Source organism: Pan troglodytes, chromosome 23 (genome assembly GCF_028858775.2).
Source record: "Pan troglodytes isolate AG18354 chromosome 23, NHGRI_mPanTro3-v2.0_pri, whole genome shotgun sequence".
Lineage (NCBI taxonomy): Eukaryota > Metazoa > Chordata > Mammalia > Primates > Hominidae > Pan > Pan troglodytes.
In genome coordinates this window covers 57,582,479-57,607,569 of record NC_086016.1, presented here as the reverse complement: position 1 = coordinate 57,607,569, position 25,091 = coordinate 57,582,479, and positions in this window count along the sequence as shown.

Here is a 25,091-nt window from a genome sequence, read left to right as displayed (position 1 = left end):
ATCTGTATAACTACGGAAATATCCTCACCACTATCTCTATAAACATGGAAATACCTACACCGCCATATCTATACACATGGAAATACCTACACCGCCATCTCTATACACATGGAAATATCTACACCACTATCTCTATAAACATAGAAATATCTTCATTGCAATCTCTATAAACATGGAAATATCTACACCGCCATCTCTATAAACATGGAAATATCTACATCGCTATCTGTATAAATATGGAAATATCTCCACCGCTATCTGTATAAACATGGAAATATCTACACCGATATCTGTATAAACATGGAAATATCTACACCGCTATCTGTATAAACATGGAAATATCTACAACGCTATCTGTGTAAACATGAAAGTATCTACACAGATATCTGTGTAAACTTGCAAATATCTACACAGCTATCTGTGTAAAGATCGAAATGTCTACAGCGCAATCTGTGCAAAGATGGAAATATCTACACCGCTATCTCTGTAGACATGGAAATATCTACACCACCATCTGTATAAACATGCAAATATCTACAGAGTCATCTGTATAAACATGGAAATATCTACACCACCATATCTATAAACATGGAAATATCTACAGTGCCATCTGTATACCCGTGGAAATACCTACCCAGCCATCTGTGTAACCACGGAAATATCTACTCCGCTATCTCTATAAAAATGGAAATACGTACAACGCTATCTGTATAAATATGGAAATATCTACGCTGCAATCTCTATAAACATGGAAATATCTACACCGCCATCACTATAAACATGGAAATATCTACATCGCTATCTGTATTAACATGGAAATAGCTCCACCGCTATCAGTATAAACACTGAAATATCTACACCGCTATCTGTATAAACATGGAAATATGTACAACGCTATCTGTATAAACATGGAAATATCTACACCGCTATCTGTATAAACATGGAAATATCTACACAGCTATCTCTATAAACATGGAAATAGCTACACTGCTATCTGTATGAACATAGAAATAGCGACACCGTTATCTGTATAAACATGGAAATATCTACACCGCCCTCTGTAAAAACATGAAGATATCTACACAGTCATCTGTATAAACTTGGAAATATCTACACCTCCATCTGTATAAACATGGAAATATCTACACTGCCATCTGTATACACATGGAAATATCTACACAGGTATCTGAAGAAACATGGAAATATGTACACCGCTTTCTGTATAAACATGGAAATAACTACACCGCTATCTTTATAAACTTGGAAATATCTACACCGCCTTCTGTATAAACATAGAAATATCTACACCGCTATCTGTATAAACATGGAAATACCAACACCGTTATCTGTATAAACATTGAAATATCTACACCGCTATCTGTATAAAGATGGAAATATCTACAACTCTATCTGTGTAAACATGGAAATATCTACACACCTATCTGTGTAAACATGGAAATATCTACACCGCTATCTGTATAAACATGGAAATATCTACACCGCTATCTTTATAAACATGGAAATACCAAAACGGCTATCTGTATAAACATGGAAATATCTACAACGCTGTCTGTATAAATACGGAAATATCCTCACCACTATCACTATAAACCTGGAAATACCTACAACGCTATCTGTATAAATACGGAAATATCCTCACCACTATCTCTATAAACATGGAAATACCTACACCGCCATATCTATACACATGGAAATACCTACACCGCCATCTCTATACACATGGAAATATCTACACCACTATCTCTATAAACATAGAAATATCTACATTGCAATCTCTATAAACATGGAAATATCTACACCGCCATCTCTATAAACATGGAAATATCTACATCGCTATCTGTATAAATATGGAAATATCTCCACCGCTATCAGTATAAACATGGAAATATCTACACCGATATCTGTATAAACATGGAAATATCTACACCGCTATCTGTATAAACATGGAAATATCAACAACGCTATCTGTGTAAACATGGAAGTATCTACACAGCTATCTGTGTAAACTTGCAAATATCTACGCAGCTATCTGTGTAAAGATCGAAATGTCTACAGCGCAATCTGTGCAAAGATGGAAATATCTTCACCACTATCAGTATAAACATGGAAATATCTACACCGCTATCTGTATCAACATGGAAATATCTACTTCGCTATCTTTATAAACCTGGAAATATCTACACTGTTATCTCTATAAACATGGAAATATCTACACCACCATCTGTAAACATGCAAATATCTACAGAGTCATCTGTATAAACATGGAAATATCTACACCACCATATCTATAAACATGGAAATATCTACAGTGCCATCTGTATACCCGTGGAAATACCTACCCAGCCATCTGTGTAACCACGGAAATATCTACTCCGCTATCTCTATAAACATGGAAATACGTACAACGCTATCTCTATAAATATGGAAATATCTACACTGCAATCTCTATAAACATGGAAATATCTACACGGCCATCACTATAAACATGGAAATATCTACATCGCTATCTGTATTAACATGGAAATAGCTCCACCGCTATCAGTATAAACACTGAAATATCTACACCGCTATCTGTATAAACATGGAAATATGTACAACGCTATCTGTATAAACATGGAAATATCTACACCGCAATCTGTATAAACATGGAAATATCTACACAGCTATCTCTATAAACATGGAAATAGCTACCCTGCTATCTGTATAAACATAGAAATAGCGACACCGTTATCTGTATAAACATGGAAATATCTACACCGACCTCTGTAAAAACATGAAGATATCTACACAGTCATCTGTATAAACTTGGAAATATCTACACCTCCATCTGTATAAACATGGAAATATCTACACTGCCATCTGTATACACATGGAAATATCTACACAGCCATCTGAAGAAACATGGAAATATGTACACCGCTATCTGTATAAACATGGAAATAACTACACCGCTATCTTTATAAACTTGGAAATATCTACACCGCCTTCTGTATAAACATGGAAATATCTACACCGCTATCTGTATAAACATGGAAATACCAACACCGTTATCTGTATAAACATTGAAATATCTACACCGCTATCTGTATAAAGATGGAAATATCTACAACGCTATCTGTGTAAACATGGAAATATCTACACACCTATCTGTGTAAACATGGAAATATCTACACCGCTATCTGTATAAACATGGAAATATCTACACCGCTATCTGTATAAACATGGAAATACCAAAACGCCTATCTGTATAAACATGGAAATATCTACAATGCTATCTGTATAAATACGGAAATATCCTCACCACTATCACTATAAACCTGGAAATAGGTACAACGCTATCTGTATAACTACGGAAATATCCTCACCACTATCTCTATAAACATGGAAATACCTACACCGCCATATCTATACACATGGAAATACCTACACCGCCATCTCTATACACATGGAAATATCTACACCACTATCTCTATAAACATAGAAATATCTACATTGCAATCTCTATAAACATGGAAATATCTACACCGCCATCTCTATAAACATGGAAATATCTACATCGCTATCTGTATAAATATGGAAATATCTCCACCGCTATCAGTATAAACATGGAAATATCTACACCGATATCTGTATAAACATGGAAATATCTACACCGCTATCTGTATAAACATGGAAATATCTACAATGCTCTCTGTGTAAACATGGAAGTATCTACCCAGATATCTGTGTAAACTTGCAAATATCTACACAGCTATCTGTGTAAAGATCGAAATGTCTACAGCGCAATCTGTGCAAAGATGGAAATATCTACACCGCTATCTCTGTAGACATGGAAATATCTACACCGCTATCTGTATCAACATCGAAATATCTACTTCGCTATCTTTATAAACATGGAAACATCTACACTGTTATCTCTATAAACATGGAAATATCTACACGACCATCTGTATAAACATGCAAATATCTACAGAGTCATCTGTATAAACATGGAAATATCTACACCACCATATCTATAAACATGGAAATATCTACAGTGCCATCTGTATACCCGTGGAAATACCTACCCAGCCATCTGTGTAACCACGGAAATATCTACTCCGCTATCTCTATAAAAATGGAAATACGTACAACGCTATCTGTATAAATATGGAAATATCTACGCTGCAATCTCTATAAACATGGAAATATCTACACCGCCATCACTATAAACATGGAAATATCTACATCGCTATCTGTATTAACATGGAAATAGCTCCACCGCTATCAGTATAAACACTGAAATATCTACACCGCTATCTGTATAAACATGGAAATATGTACAACGCTATCTGTATAAACATGGAAATATCTACACCGCTATCTGTATAAACATGGAAATATCTACACAGCTATCTCTATAAACATGGAAATAGCTACACTGCTATCTGTATGAACATAGAAATAGCGACACCGTTATCTGTATAAACATGGAAATATCTACACCGCCCTCTGTAAAAACATGAAGATATCTACACAGTCATCTGTATAAACTTGGAAATATCTACACCTCCATCTGTATAAACATGGAAATATCTACACTGCCATCTGTATACACATGGAAATATCTACACAGCCATCTGAAGAAACATGGAAATATATACTCCGCTATCTGTATAAACATGGAAATAACTACACCGCTATCTTTATAAACTTGGAAATATCTACACCGCCTTCTGTATAAACATGGAAATATCTACACCGCTATCTGTATAAACATGGAAATACCAACACCGTTATCTGTATAAACATTGAAATATCTACACCGCTATCTGTATAAAGACGGAAATATCTACAACGCTATCTGTGTAAACATGGAAATATCTACACACCTATCTGTGTAAACATGGAAATATCTACACCGCTATCTGTATAAACATGGAAATATCTACACCGCTATCTGTATAAACATGGAAATACCAAAACGCCTATCTGTATAAACATGGAAATATCTACAATGCTATCTGTATAAATACGGAAATATCCTCACCACTATCACTATAAACCTGGAAATACGTACAACGCTATCTGTATAACTACGGAAATATCCTCACCACTATCTCTATAAACATGGAAATACCTACACCGCCATATCTATACACATGGAAATACCTACACCGCCATATCTATACACATGGAAATATCTACACCACTATCTCTATAAACATAGAAATATCTACATTGCAATCTCTATAAACATGGAAATATCTACACCGCCATCTCTATAAACATGGAAATATCTACATCGCTATCTGTATAAATGTGGAAATATCTCCACCGCTATCAGTATAAACATGGAAATATCTACACCGATATCTGTATAAACATGGAAATATCTACACCGCTATCTGTATAAACATGGAAATATCTACAACGCTATCTGTGTAAACATGGAAGTATCTACACAGATATCTGTGTAAACTTGCAAATATCTACACAGCTATCTGTGTAAAGATCGAAATGTCTACAGCGCAATCTGTGCAAAGATGGAAATATCTACACCGCTATCTCTGTAGACATGGAAATATCTACACCGCTATCTGTATCAACATCGAAATATCTACTTCGCTATCTTTATAAACATGGAAACATCTACACTGTTATCTCTATAAACATGGAAATATCTACACCACCATCTGTATAAACATGCAAATATCTACAGAGTCATCTGTATAAACATGGAATTATCTACACCACCATATCTATAAACATGGAAATATCTACAGTGCCATCTGTATACCCGAGGAAATACCTACCCAGCCATCTGTGTAACCACGGAAATATCTACTCCGCTATCTCTATAAAAATGGAAATACGTACAACGCTATCTGTATAAATATGGAAATATCTACGCTGCAATCTCTATAAACATGGAAATATCTCCACCGCCATCACTATAAACATGGAAATATCTACATCGCTATCTGTATTAACATGGAAATAGCTCCACCGCTATCAGTATAAACACTGAAATATCTACACCGCTATCTGTATAAACATGGAAATATGTACAACGCTATCTGTATAAACATGGAAATATCTACACCGCTATATGTATAAACATGGAAATAGCTACACAGCTATCTCTATAAACATGGAAATAGCTACACTGCTATCTGTATGAACATAGAAATAGCGACACCGTTATCTGTATAAACATGGAAATATCTACACCGCCCCCTGTAAAAACATGAAGATATCTACACAGTCATCTGTATAAACTTGGAAATATCTACACCTCCATCTGTATAAACATGGAAATATCTACACTGCCATCTGTATACACATGGAAATATCTACACAGGTATCTGAAGAAACATGGAAATATGTACACCGCTTTCTGTATAAACATGGAAATAACTACACCGCTATCTTTATAAACTTGGAAATATCTACACCGCCTTCTGTATAAACATAGAAATATCTACACCGCTATCTGTATAAACATGTAAATACCAACACCGTTATCTGTATAAACATTGAAATATCTACACCGCTATCTGTATAAAGATGGAAATATCTACAACTCTATCTGTGTAAACATGGAAATATCTACACACCTATCTGTGTAAACATGGAAATATCTACACCGCTATCTGTATAAACATGGAAATATCTACACCGCTATCTTTATAAACATGGAAATACCAAAACGGCTATCTGTATAAACATGGAAATATCTACAATGCTGTCTGTATAAATACGGAAATATCCTCACCACTATCACTATAAACCTGGAAATACCTACAACGCTATCTGTATAAATACGGAAATATCCTCACCACTATCTCTATAAACATGGAAATACCTACACCGCCATATCTATACACATGGAAATACCTACACCGCCATCTCTATACACATGGAAATATCTACACCACTATCTCTATAAACATAGAAATATCTACATTGCAATCTCTATAAACATGGAAATATCTACACCGCCATCTCTATAAACATGGAAATATCTACATCGCTATCTGTATAAATATGGAAATATCTCCACCGCTATCAGTATAAACATGGAAATATCTACACCGATATCTGTATAAACATGGAAATATCTACACCGCTATCTGTATAAACATGGAAATATCTACAACGCTATCTGTGTAAACATGGAAGTATCTACACAGCTATCTGTGTAAACTTGCAAATATCTACGCAGCTATCTGTGTAAAGATCGAAATGTCTACAGCGCAATCTGTGCAAAGATGGAAATATCTACACCACTATCAGTATAAACATGGAAATATCTACACCGCTATCTGTATCAACATGGAAATATCTACTTCGCTATCTTTATAAACCTGGAAATATCTACACTGTTATCTCTATAAACATGGAAATATCTACACCACCATCTGTAAACATGCAAATATCTACAGAGTCATCTGTATAAACATGGAAATATCTACACCACCATATCTATAAACATGGAAATATCTACAGTGCCATCTGTATACCCGTGGAAATACCTACCCAGCCATCTGTGTAACCACGGAAATATCTACTCCGCTATCTCTATAAAAATGGAAATACGTACAACGCTATCTGTATAAATATGGAAATATCTACGCTGCAATCTCTATAAACATGGAAATATCTACACCGCCATCACTATAAACATGGAAATATCTACATCGCTATCTGTATTAACATGGAAATAGCTCCACCGCTATCAGTATAAACACTGAAATATCTACACCGCTATCTGTATAAACATGGAAATATGTACAACGCTATCTGTATAAACATGGAAATATCTACACCGCAATCTGTATAAACATGGAAATATCTACACAGCTATCTCTATAAACATGGAAATAGCTACCCTGCTATCTGTATAAACATAGAAATAGCGACACCGTTATCTGTATAAACATGGAAATATATACACCGACCTCTGTAAAAACATGAAGATATCTACACAGTCATCTGTATAAACTTGGAAATATCTACACCTCCATCTGTATAAACATGGAAATATCTACACTGCCATCTGTATACACATGGAAATATCTACACAGCCATCTGAAGAAACATGGAAATATGTACACCGCTATCTGTATAAACATGGAAATAACTACACCGCTATCTTTATAAACTTGGAAATATCTACACCGCCTTCTGTATAAACATGGAAATATCTACACCGCTATCTGTATAAACATGGAAATACCAACACCGTTATCTGTATAAACATTGAAATATCTACACCGCTATCTGTATAAAGATGGAAATATCTACAACGCTATCTATGTAAACATGGAAATATCTACACACCTATCTGTGTAAACATGGAAATATCTACACCGCTATCTGTATAAACATGGAAATATCTACACCGCTATCTGTATAAACATGGAAATACCAAAACGGCTATCTGTATAAACATGGAAATATCTACAATGCTATCTGTATAAATACGGAAATATCCTCACCACTATCACTATAAACCTGGAAATACCTACAACGCTATCTGTATAACTACGGAAATATCCTCACCACTATCTCTATAAACATGGAAATACCTACACCGCCATATCTATACACATGGAAATACCTACACCGCCATCTCTATACATATGGAAATATCTACACCACTATCTCTATAAACATAGAAATATCTTCATTGCAATCTCTATAAACATGGAAATATCTACACCGCCATCTCTATAAACATGGAAATATCTACATCGCTATCTGTATAAATATGGAAATATCTCCACCGCTATCAGTATAAACATGGAAATATCTACACCGATATCTGTATAAACATGGAAATATCTACACCGCTATCTGTATAAACATGGAAATATCTACAACGCTATCTGTGTAAACATGGAAGTATCTACACAGATATCTGTGTAAACTTGCAAATATCTACACAGCTATCTGTGTAAAGATCGAAATGTCTACAGCGCAATCTGTGCAAAGATGGAAATATCTACACCGCTATCTCTGTAGACATGGAAATATCTACACCGCTATCTGTATCAACATCGAAATATCTACTTCGCTATCTTTATAAACATGGAAACATCTACACTGTTATCTCTATAAACATGGAAATATCTACACCACCATCTGTATAAACATGCAAATATCTACAGAGTCATCTGTATAAACATGGAAATATCTACACCACCATATCTATAAACATGGAAATATCTACAGTGCCATCTGTATACCCGTGGAAATACCTACCCAGCCATCTGTGTAACCACGGAAATATCTACTCCGCTATCTCTATAAAAATGGAAATACGTACAACGCTATCTGTATAAATATGGAAATATCTACGCTGCAATCTCTATAAACATGGAAATATCTACACCGCCATCACTATAAACATGGAAATATCTACATCGCTATCTGTATTAACATGGAAATAGCTCCACCGCTATCAGTATAAACACTGAAATATCTACACCGCTATCTGTATAAACATGGAAATATGTACAATGCTATCTGTATAAACATGGAAATATCTACACCGCTATCTGTATAAACATGGAAATATCTACACAGCTATCTCTATAAACATGGAAATAGCTACACTGCTATCTGTGTGAACATAGAAATAGCGACACCGTTATCTGTATAAACATGGAAATATCTACACCGCCCTCTGTAAAAACATGAAGATATCTACACAGTCATCTGTATAAACTTGGAAATATCTACACCTCCATCTGTATAAACATGGAAATATCTACACTGCCATCTGTATACACATGGAAATATCTACACAGGTATCTGAAGAAACATGGAAATATGTACACCGCTTTCTGTATAAACATGGAAATAACTACACCGCTATCTTTATAAACTTGGAAATATCTACACCGCCTTCTGTATAAACATGGAAATATCTACACCGCTATCTGTATAAACATGGAAATAACAACACCGTTATCTGTATAAACATTGAAATATCTACACCGCTATCTGTATAAAGATGGAAATATCTACAACGCTATCTATGTAAACATGGAAATATCTACACACCTATCTGTGTAAACATGGAAATATCTACACCGCTATCTGTATAAACATGGAAATATCTACACCGCTATCTGTATAAGCATGGAAATACCAAAACGGCTATCTGTATAAACATGGAAATATCTACAATGCTATCTGTATAAATACGGAAATATCCTCACCACTATCACTATAAACCTGGAAATACCTACAACGCTATCTGTATAACTACGGAAATATCCTCACCACTATCTCTATAAACATGGAAATACCTACACCGCCATATCTATACACATGGAAATACCTACACCGCCATCTCTATACACATGGAAATATCTACACCACTATCTCTATAAACATAGAAATATCTTCATTGCAATCTCTATAAACATGGAAATATCTACACCGCCATCTCTATAAACATGGAAATATCTACATCGCTATCTGTATAAATATGGAAATATCTCCACCGCTATCTGTATAAACATGGAAATATCTACACCGATATCTGTATAAACATGGAAATATCTACACCGCTATCTGTATAAACATGGAAATATCTACAACGCTATCTGTGTAAACATGAAAGTATCTACACAGATATCTGTGTAAACTTGCAAATATCTACACAGCTATCTGTGTAAAGATCGAAATGTCTACAGCGCAATCTGTGCAAAGATGGAAATATCTACACCGCTATCTCTGTAGACATGGAAATATCTACACCACCATCTGTATAAACATGCAAATATCTACAGAGTCATCTGTATAAACATGGAAATATCTACACCACCATATCTATAAACATGGAAATATCTACAGTGCCATCTGTATACCCGTGGAAATACCTACCCAGCCATCTGTGTAACCACGGAAATATCTACTCCGCTATCTCTATAAAAATGGAAATACGTACAACGCTATCTGTATAAATATGGAAATATCTACGCTGCAATCTCTATAAACATGGAAATATCTACACCGCCATCACTATAAACATGGAAATATCTACATCGCTATCTGTATTAACATGGAAATAGCTCCACCGCTATCAGTATAAACACTGAAATATCTACACCGCTATCTGTATAAACATGGAAATATGTACAACGCTATCTGTATAAACATGGAAATATCTACACCGCTATCTGTATAAACATGGAAATATCTACACAGCTATCTCTATAAACATGGAAATAGCTACACTGCTATCTGTATGAACATAGAAATAGCGACACCGTTATCTGTATAAACATGGAAATATCTACACCGCCCTCTGTAAAAACATGAAGATATCTACACAGTCATCTGTATAAACTTGGAAATATCTACACCTCCATCTGTATAAACATGGAAATATCTACACTGCCATCTGTATACACATGGAAATATCTACACAGGTATCTGAAGAAACATGGAAATATGTACACCGCTTTCTGTATAAACATGGAAATAACTACACCGCTATCTTTATAAACTTGGAAATATCTACACCGCCTTCTGTATAAACATAGAAATATCTACACCGCTATCTGTATAACCATGGAAATACCAACACCGTTATCTGTATAAACATTGAAATATCTACACCGCTATCTGTATAAAGATGGAAATATCTACAACTCTATCTGTGTAAACATGGAAATATCTACACACCTATCTTTGTAAACATGGAAATATCTACACCGCTATCTGTATAAACATGGAAATATCTACACTGCTATCTTTATAAACATGGAAATACCAAAACGGCTATCTGTATAAACATGGAAATATCTACAACGCTGTCTGTATAAATACGGAAATATCCTCACCACTATCACTATAAACCTGGAAATACCTACAACGCTATCTGTATAAATACGGAAATATCCTCACCACTATCTCTATAAACATGGAAATACCTACACCGCCATATCTATACACATGGAAATACCTACACCGCCATCTCTATACACATGGAAATATCTACACCACTATCTCTATAAACATAGAAATATCTACATTGCAATCTCTATAAACATGGAAATATCTACACCGCCATCTCTATAAACATGGAAATATCTACATCGCTATCTGTATAAATATGGAAATATCTCCACCGCTATCAGTATAAACATGGAAATATCTACACCGCTATCTGTATAAACATGGAAATTTCTACAACGCTATCTGTGTAAACATGGAAGTATCTACACAGCTATCTGTGTAAACTTGCAAATATCTACGCAGCTATCTGTGTAAAGATCGAAATGTCTACAGCGCAATCTGTGCAAAGATGGAAATATCTACACCACTATCAGTATAAACATGGAAATATCTACACCGCTATCTGTATCAACATGGAAATATCTACTTCGCTATATTTATAAACCTGGAAATATCTACACTGTTATCTCTATAAACATGGAAATATCTACACCACCATCTGTAAACATGCAAATATCTACAGAGTCATCTGTATAAACATGGAAATATCTACACCACCATATCTATAAACATGGAAATATCTACAGTGCCATCTGTATACCCGTGGAAATACCTACCCAGCCATCTGTGTAACCACGGAAATATCTACTCCGCTATCTCTATAAAAATGGAAATACGTACAACGCTATCTGTATAAATATGGAAATATCTACGCTGCAATCTCTATAAACATGGAAATATCTACACCGCCATCACTATAAACATGGAAATATCTACATCGCTATCTGTATTAACATGGAAATAGCTCCACCGCTATCAGTATAAACACTGAAATATCTACACCGCTATCTGTATAAACATGGAAATATGTACAATGCTATCTGTATAAACATGGAAATATCTACACCGCTATCTGTATAAACATGGAAATATCTACACAGCTATCTCTATAAACATGGAAATAGCTACACTGCTATCTGTATGAACATAGAAATAGCGACACCGTTATCTGTATAAACATGGAAATATCTACACCGCCCTCTGTAAAAACATGAAGATATCTACACAGTCATCTGTATAAACTTGGAAATATCTACACCTCCATCTGTATAAACATGGAAATATCTACACTGCCATCTGTATACACATGGAAATATCTACACAGGTATCTGAAGAAACATGGAAATATGTACACCGCTTTCTGTATACACATGGAAATAACTACACCGCTATCTTTATAAACTTGGAAATATCTACACCGCCTTCTGTATAAACATGGAAATATCTACACCGCTATCTGTATAAACATGGAAATACCAACACCGTTATCTGTATAAACATTGAAATATCTACACCGCTATCTGTATAAAGATGGAAATATCTACAACGCTATCTATGTAAACATGGAAATATCTACACACCTATCTGTGTAAACATGGAAATATCTACACCGCTATCTGTATAAACATGGAAATATCTACACCGCTATCTGTATAAACATGGAAATACCAAAACGGCTATCTGTATAAACATGGAAATATCTACAATGCTATCTGTATAAATACGGAAATATCCTCACCACTATCACTATAAACCTGGAAATACCTACAACGCTATCTGTATAACTACGGAAATATCCTCACCACTATCTCTATAAACATGGAAATACCTACACCGCCATATCTATACACATGGAAATACCTACACCGCCATCTCTATACACATGGAAATATCTACACCACTATCTCTATAAACATAGAAATATCTTCATTGCAATCTCTATAAACATGGAAATATCTACACCGCCATCTCTATAAACATGGAAATATCTACATCGCTATCTGTATAAATATGGAAATATCTCCACCGCTATCTGTATAAACATGGAAATATCTACACCGATATCTGTATAAACATGGAAATATCTACACCGCTATCTGTATAAACATGGAAATATCTACAACGCTATCTGTGTAAACATGAAAGTATCTACACAGATATCTGTGTAAACTTGCAAATATCTACACAGCTATCTGTGTAAAGATCGAAATGTCTACAGCGCAATCTGTGCAAAGATGGAAATATCTACACCGCTATCTCTGTAGACATGGAAATATCTACACCGCTATCTGTATCAACATCGAAATATCTACTTCGCTATCTTTATAAACATGGAAACATCTACACTGTTATCTCTATAAACATGGAAATATCTACACCACCATCTGTATAAACATGCAAATATCTACAGAGTCATCTGTATAAACATGGAAATATCTACACCACCATATCTATAAACATGGAAATATCTACAGTGCCATCTGTATACCCGTGGAAATACCTACCCAGCCATCTGTGTAACCACGGAAATATCTACTCCGCTATCTCTATAAAAATGGAAATACGTACAACGCTATCTGTATAAATATGGAAATATCTACGCTGCAATCTCTATAAACATGGAAATATCTACACCGCCATCACTATAAACATGGAAATATCTACATCGCTATCTGTATTAACATGGAAATAGCTCCACCGCTATCAGTATAAACACTGAAATATCTACACCGCTATCTGTATAAACATGGAAATATGTACAACGCTATCTGTATAAACATGGAAATATCTACACCGCTATCTGTATAAACATGGAAATATCTACACAACTATCTCTATAAACATGGAAATAGCTACACTGCTATCTGTATGAACATAGAAATAGCGACACCGTTATCTGTATAAACATGGAAATATCTACACCGCCCTCTGTAAAAACATGAAGATATCTACACAGTCATCTGTATAAACGTGGAAATATCTACACCTCCATCTGTATAAACATGGAAATATCTACACTGCCATCTGTATACACATGGAAATATCTACACAGGTATCTGAAGAAACATGGAAATATGTACACCGCTTTCTGTATAAACATGGAAATAACTACACCGCTATCTTTATAAACTTGGAAATATCTACACCGCCTTCTGTATAAACATAGAAATATCTACACCGCTATCTGTATAAACATGGAAATACCAACACCGTTATCTGTATAAACATTGAAATATCTACACCGCTATCTGTATAAAGATGGAAATATCTACAACTCTATCTGTGTAAACATGGAAATATCTACACACCTATCTGTGTAAACATGGAAATATCTACACCGCTATCTGTATAAACATGGAAATATCTACACCGCTATCTTTATAAACATGGAAATACCAAAACGGCTATCTGTATAAACATGGAAATATCTACAACGCTGTCTGTATAAATACGGAAATATCCTCACCACTATCACTATAAACCTGGAAATACCTACAACGCTATCTGTATAAATACGGAAATATCCTCACCACTATCTCTATAAACATGGAAATACCTACACCGCCATATCTATACACATGGAAATACCTACACCGCCATCTCTATACACATGGAAATATCTACACCACTATCTCTATAAACATAGAAATATCTACATTGCAATCTCTATAAACATGGAAATATCTACACCGCCATCTCTATAAACATGGAAATATCTACATCGCTATCTGTATAAATATGGAAATATCTCCACCGCTATCAGTATAAACATGGAAATATCTACACCGATATCTGTATAAACATGGAAATATCTACACCGCTATCTGTATAAACATGGAAATATCAACAACGCTATCTGTGTAAACATGGAAGTATCTACACAGCTATCTGTGTAAACTTGCAAATATCTACGCAGCTATCTGTGTAAAGATCGAAATGTCTACAGCGCAATCTGTGCAAAGATGGAAATATCTACACCACTATCAGTATAAACATGGAAATATCTACACCGCTATCTGTATCAACATGGAAATATCTACTTCGCTATCTTTATAAACCTGGAAATATCTACACTGCTATCTCTATAAACATGGAAATATCTACACCACCATCTGTAAACATGCAAATATCTACAGAGTCATCTGTATAAACATGGAAATATCTACACCACCATATCTATAAACATGGAAATATCTACAGTGCCATCTGTATACCCGTGGAAATACCTACCCAGCCATCTGTGTAACCACGGAAATATCTACTCCGCTATCTCTATAAACATGGAAATACGTACAACGCTATCTCTATAAATATGGAAATATCTACACTGCAATCTCTATAAACATGGAAATATCTACACGGCCATCACTATAAACATGGAAATATCTACATCGCTATCTGTATTAACATGGAAATAGCTCCACCGCTATCAGTATAAACACTGAAATATCTACACCGCTATCTGTATAAACATGGAAATATGTACAACGCTATCTGTATAAACATGGAAATATCTACACCGCAATCTGTATAAACATGGAAATAACTACACAGCTATCTCTATAAACATGGAAATAGCTACCCTGCTATCTGTATAAACATAGAAATAGCGACACCGTTATCTGTATAAACATGGAAATATCTACACCGACCTCTGTAAAAACATGAAGATATCTACACAGTCATCTGTATAAACTTGGAAATATCTACACCTCCATCTGTATAAACATGGAAATATCTACACTGCCATCTGTATACACATGGAAATATCTACACAGCCATCTGAAGAAACATGGAAATATGTACACCGCTATCTGTATAAACATGGAAATAACTACACCGCTATCTTTATAAACTTGGAAATATCTACACCGCCTTCTGTATAAACATGGAAATATCTACACCGCTATCTGTATAAACATGGAAATACCAACACCGTTATCTGTATAAACATTGAAATATCTACACCGCTATCTGTATAAAGATGGAAATATCTACAACGCTATCTGTGTAAACATGGAAATATCTACACACCTATCTGTGTAAACATGGAAATATCTACACCGCTATCTGTATAAACATGGAAATATCTACACCGCTATCTGTATAAACATGGAAATACCAAAACGCCTATCTGTATAAACATGGAAATATCTACAATGCTATCTGTATAAATACGGAAATATCCTCACCACTATCACTATAAACCTGGAAATACGTACAACGCTATCTGTATAACTACGGAAATATCCTCACCACTATCTCTATAAACATGGAAATACCTACACCGCCATATCTATACACATGGAAATATCTACACCACTATCTCTATAAACATAGAAATATCTACATTGCAATCTCTATAAACATGGAAATATCTACACCGCCATCTCTATAAACATGGAAATATCTACATCGCTATCTGTATAAATATGGAAATATCTCCACCGCTATCAGTATAAACATGGAAATATCTACACCGATATCTGTATAAACATGGAAATATCTACACCGCTATCTGTATAAACATGGAAATATCTACAACGCTATCTGTGTAAACATGGAAGTATCTACACAGATATCTGTGTAAACTTGCAAATATCTACACAGCTATCTGTGTAAAGATCGAAATGTCTACAGCGCAATCTGTGCAAAGATGGAAATATCTACACCGCTATCTCTGTAGACATGGAAATATCTACACCGCTATCTGTATCAACATCGAAATATCTACTTCGCTATCTTTATAAACATGGAAACATCTACACTGTTATCTCTATAAACATGGAAATATCTACACCACCATCTGTATAAACATGCAAATATCTACAGAGTCATCTGTATAAACATGGAATTATCTACACCACCATATCTATAAACATGGAAATATCTACAGTGCCATCTGTATACCCGAGGAAATACCTACCCAGCCATCTGTGTAACCACGGAAATATCTACTCCGCTATCTCTATAAAAATGGAAATACGTACAACGCTATCTGTATAAATATGGAAATATCTACGCTGCAATCTCTATAAACATGGAAATATCTACACCGCCATCACTATAAACATGGAAATATCTACATCGCTATCTGTATTAACATGGAAATAGCTCCACCGCTATCAGTATAAACACTGAAATATCTACACCGCTATCTGTATAAACATGGAAATATGTACAACGCTATCTGTATAAACATGGAAATATCTACACCGCTATATGTATAAACATGGAAATAGCTACACAGCTATCTCTATAAACATGGAAATAGCTACACTGCTATCTGTATGAACATAGAAATAGCGACACCGTTATCTGTATAAACATGGAAATATCTACACCGCCCTCTGTAAAAACATGAAGATATCTACACAGTCTTCTGTATAAACTTGGAAATATCAACACCTCCATCTGTATAAACATGGAAATATCTACACTGCCATCTGTATACACATGGAAATATCTACACAGGTATCTGAAGAAACATGGAAATATGTACACCGCTTTCTGTATAAACATGGAAATAACTACACCGCTGTCTTTATAAACTTGGAAATATCTACACCGCCTTCTGTATAAACATAGAAATATCTACACCGCTATCTGTATAAACATGTAAATACCAACACCGTTATCTGTATAAACATTGAAATATCTACACCGCTATCTGTATAAACATGGAAATATCTACAACTCTATCTGTGTAAACATGGAAATATCTACACACCTATCTGTGTAAACATGGAAATATCTACACCGCTATCTGTATAAACATGGAAATATCTACACCGCTATCTTTATAAACATGGAAATACCAAAACGGCTATCTGTATAAACATGGAAATATCTACAACGCTGTCTGTATAAATACGGAAATATCCTCACCACTATCACTATAAACCTGGAAATACCTACAACGCTATCTGTATAAATACGGAAATATCCTCACCACTATCTCTATAAACATGGAAATACCTACACCGCCATATCTATACACATGGAAATACCTACACCGCCATCTCTATACACATGGAAATATCTACACCACTATCTCTATAAACATAGAAATATCTACATTGCAATCTCTATAAACATGGAAATATCTACACCGCCATCTCTATAAACATGGAAATATCTACATCGCTATCTGTATAAATATGGAAATATCTCCACCGCTATCAGTATAAACATGGAAATATCTACACCGATATCTGTATAAACATGGAAATATCTACACCGCTATCTGTATAAACATGGAAATATCTACAACGCTATCTGTGTAAACATGGAAGTATCTACACAGCTATCTGTGTAAACTTGCAAATATCTACGCAGCTATCTGTGTAAAGATCGAAATGTCTACAGCGCAATCTGTGCAAAGATGGAAATATCTACACCACTATCAGTATAAACATGGAAATATCTACACCGCTATCTGTATCAAGATGGAAATATCTACTTCGCTATATTTATAAACCTGGAAATATCTACACTGTTATCTCTATAAACATGGAAATATCTACACCACCATCTGTAAACATGCAAATATCTACAGAGTCATCTGTATAAACATGGAAATATCTACACCACCATATCTATAAACATGGAAATATCTACAGTGCCATCTGTATACCCGTGGAAATACCTACCCAGCCATCTGTGTAACCACGGAAATATCTACTCCGCTATCTCTATAAACATGGAAATACGTACAACGCTATCTCTATAAATATGGAAATATCTACACTGCAATCTCTATAAACATGGAAATATCTACACCGCCATCACTATAAACATGGAAATATCTACATCGATATCTGTATTAACATGGAAATAGCTCCACCGCTATCAGTATAAACACTGAAATATCTACACCGCTATCTGTATAAACATGGAAATATGTACAACGCTATCTGTATAAACATGGAAATATCTACACCGCAATCTGTATAAACATGGAAATATCTACACAGCTATCTCTATAAACATGGAAATAGCTACCCTGCTATCTGTATAAACATAGAAATAGCGACACCGTTATCTGTATAAACATGGAAATATCTACACCGACCTCTGTAAAAACATGAAGATATCTACACAGTCATCTGTATAAACTTGGAAATATCTACACCTCCATCTGTATAAACATGGAAATATCTACACTGCCATCTGTATACACATGGAAATATCTACACAGCCATCTGAAGAAACATGGAAATATGTACACCGCTATCTGTATAAACATGGAAATAACTACACCGCTATCTTTATAAACTTGGAAATATCTACACCGCCTTCTGTATAAACATGGAAATATCTACACCGCTATCTGTATAAACATGGAAATACCAACACCGTTATCTGTATAAACATTGAAATATCTACACCGCTATCTGTATAAAGATGGAAATATCTACAACGCTATCTATGTAAACATGGAAATATCTACACACCTATCTGTGTAAACATGGAAATATCTACACCGCTATCTGTATAAACATGGAAATATCTACACCGCTATCTGTATAAACATGGAAATATCAAAACGGCTATCTGTATAAACATGGAAATATCTACAATGCTATCTGTATAAATACGGAAATATCCTCACCACTATCACTATAAACCTGGAAATACCTACAACGCTATCTGTATAACTACGGAAATATCCTCACCACTATCTCTATAAACATGGAAATACCTACACCGCCATATCTATACACATGGAAATACCTACACCGCCATCTCTATACACATGGAAATATCTACACCACTATCTCTATAAACATAGGAATATCTTCATTGCAATCTCTATAAACATGGAAATATCTACACCGCCATCTCTATAAACATGGAAATATCTACATCGCTATCTGTATAAACATGGAAATATCTACACCGCTATCTTTATAAACATGGAAATACCAAAACGGCTATCTGTATAAACATGGAAATATCTACAACGCTGTCTGTATAAATACGGAAATATCCTCACCACTATCACTATAAACCTGGAAATACCTACAACACTATCTGTATAAATACGGAAATATCCTCACCACTATCTCTATAAACATGGAAATACCTACACCGCCATATCTATACACATGGAAATACCTACACCGCCATCTCTATACACATGGAAATATCTACACCACTATCTCTATAAACATAGAAATATCTACATTGCAATCTCTATAAACATGGAAATATCTACACCGCCATCTCTATAAACATGGAAATATCTACATCGCTATCTGTATAAATATGGAAATATCTCCACCGCTATCATTATAAACATGGAAATATCTACACCGATATCTGTATAAACATGGAAATATCTACACCGCTATCTGTATAAACATGGAAATATCTACAACGCTATCTGTGTAAACATGGAAGTATCTACACAGCTATCTGTGTAAACTTGCAAATATCTACGCAGCTATCTGTGTAAAGATCGAAATGTCTACAGCGCAATCTGTGCAAAGATGGAAATATCTACACCACTATCAGTATAAACATGGAAATATCTACACCGCTATCTGTATCAACATGGAAATATCTACTTCGCTATCTTTATAAACCTGGAAATATCTACACTGTTATCTCTATAAACATGGAAATATCTACACCACCATCTGTAAACATGCAAATATCTACAGAGTCATCTGTATAAACATGGAAATATCTACACCACCATATCTATAAACATGGAAATATCTACAGTGCCATCTGTATACCCGTGGAAATACCTACCCAGCCATCTGTGAAACCACGGAAATATCTACTCCGCTATCTCTATAAACATGGAAATACGTACAACGCTATCTCTATAAATATGGAAATATCTACACTGCAATCTCTATAAACATGGAAATATCTACACCGCCATCACTATAAACATGGAAATATCTACATCGCTATCTGTATTAACATGGAAATAGCTCCACCGCTATCAGTATAAACACTGAAATATCTACACCGCTATCTGTATAAACATGGAAATATGTACAACGCTATCTGTATAAACATGGAAATATCTACACCGCAATCTGTATAAACATGGAAATAGCTACACAGCTATCTCTATAAACATGGAAATAGCTACCCTGCTATCTGTATAAACAGAGAAATAGCGACACCGTTATCTGTATAAACATGGAAATATCTACACCGACCTCTGTAAAAACATGAAGATATCTACACAGTCATCTGTATAAACTTGGAAATATCTACACCTCCATCTGTATAAACATGGAAATATCTACACTGCCATCTGTATACACATGGAAATATCTACACAGCCATCTGAAGAAACATGGAAATATGTACACCGCTATCTGTATAAACATGGAAATAACTACACCGCTATCTTTATAAACTTGGAAATATCTACAGCGCCTTCTGTATAAACATGGAAATATCTACACCGCTATCTGTATAAACATGGAAATACCAACACCGTTATCTGTATAAACATTGAAATATCTACACCGCTATCTGTATAAAGATGGAAATATCTACAACGCTATCTATGTAAACATGGAAATATCTACACACCTATCTGTGTAAACATGGAAATATCTACACCGCTATCTGTATAAACATGGAAATATCTACACCGCTATCTGTATAAACATGGAAATACCAAAACGGCTATCTGTATAAACATGGAAATATCTACAATGCTATCTGTATAAATACGGAAATATCCTCACCACTATCACTATAAACCTGGAAATACCTACAACGCTATCTGTATAACTACGGAAATATCCTCACCACTATCTCTATAAACATGGAAATACCTACACCGCCATATCTATACACATGGAAATACCTACACCGCCATCTCTATACACATGGAAATATCTACACCACTATCTCTATAAACATAGAAATATCTTCATTGCAATCTCTATAAACATGGAAATATCTACACCGCCATCTCTATAAACATGGAAATATCTACATCGCTATCTGTATAAATATGGAAATATCTCCACCGCTATCAGTATAAACATGGAAATATCTACACCGATATCTGTATAAACATGGAAATATCTACACCGCTATCTGTATAAACATGGAAATATCTACAATGCTATCTGTGTAAACATGGAAGTATCTACACAGATATCTGTGTAAACTTGCAAATATCTACACAGCTATCTGTGTAAAGATCGAAATGTCTACAGCGCAATCTGTGCAAAGATGGAAATATCTACACCGCTATCTCTGTAGACATGGAAATATCTACACCGCTATCTGTATCAACATCGAAATATCTACTTCGCTATCTTTATAAACATGGAAACATCTACACTGTTATCTCTATAAACATGGAAATATCTACACCACCATCTGTATAAACATGCAAATATCTACAGAGTCATCTGTATAAACATGGAAATATCTACACCACCATATCTATAAACATGGAAATATCTACAGTGCCATCTGTATACCCGTGGAAATACCTACCCAGCCATCTGTGTAACCACGGAAATATCTACTCCGCTATCTCTATAAAAATGGAAATACGTACAACGCTATCTGTATAAATATGGAAATATCTACGCTGCAATCTCTATAAACATGGAAATATCTACACCGCCATCACTATAAACATGGAAATATCTACATCGCTATCTGTATTAACATGGAAATAGCTCCACCGCTATCAGTATAAACACTGAAATATCTACACCGCTATCTGTATAAACATGGAAATATGTACAACGCTATCTGTATAAACATGGAAATATCTACACCGCTATCTGTATAAACATGGAAATATCTACACAGCTATCTCTATAAACATGGAAATAGCTACACTGCTATCTGTATGAACATAGAAATAGCGACACCGTTATCTGTATAAACATGGAAATATCTACACCGCCCTCTGTAAAAACATGAAGATATCTACACAGTCATCTGTATAAACTTGGAAATATCTACACCTCCATCTGTATAAACATGGAAATATCTACACTGCCATCTGTATACACATGGAAATATCTACACAGGTATCTGAAGAAACATGGAAATATGTACACCGCTTTCTGTATAAACATGGAAATAACTACACCGCTATCTTTATAAACTTGGAAATATCTACACCGCCTTCTGTATAAACATAGAAATATCTACACCGCTATCTGTATAAACATGGAAATACCAACACCGTTATCTGTATAAACATTGAAATATCTACACCGCTATCTGTATAAAGATGGAAATATCTACAACTCTATCTGTGTAAACATGGAAATATCTACACACCTATCTGTGTAAACATGGAAATATCTACACCGCTATCTGTATAAACATGGAAATATCTACACCGCTATCTTTATAAACATGGAAATACCAAAACGGCTATCTGTATAAACATGGAAATATCTACAACGCTGTCTGTATAAATACGGAAATATCCTCACCACTATCACTATAAACCTGGAAATACCTACAACGCTATCTGTATAAATACGGAAATATCCTCACCACTATCTCTATAAACATGGAAATACCTACACCGCCATATCTATACACATGGAAATACCTACACCGCCATCTCTATACACATGGAAATATCTACACCACTATCTCTATAAACATAGAAATATCTACATTGCAATCTCTATAAACATGGAAATATCTACACCGCCATCTCTATAAACATGGAAATATCTACATCGCTATCTGTATAAATATGGAAATATCTCCACCGCTATCAGTATAAACATGGAAATATCTACACCGATATCTGTATAAACATGGAAATATCTACACCGCTATCTGTATAAACATGGAAATATCTACAACGCTATCTGTGTAAACATGGAAGTATCTACACAGCTATCTGTGTAAACTTGCAAATATCTACGCAGCTATCTGTGTAAAGATCGAAATGTCTACAGCGCAATCTGTGCAAAGATGGAAATATCTACACCACTATCAGTATAAACATGGAAATATCTACACCGCTATCTGTATCAAGATGGAAATATCTACTTCGCTATATTTATAAACCTGGAAATATCTACACTGTTATCTCTATAAACATGGAAATATCTACACCACCATCTGTAAACATGCAAATATCTACAGAGTCATCTGTATAAACATGGAAATATCTACACCACCATATCTATAAACATGGAAATATCTACAGTGCCATCTGTATACCCGTGGAAATACCTACCCAGCCATCTTTGTAACCACGGAAATATCTACTCCGCTATCTCTATAAACATGGA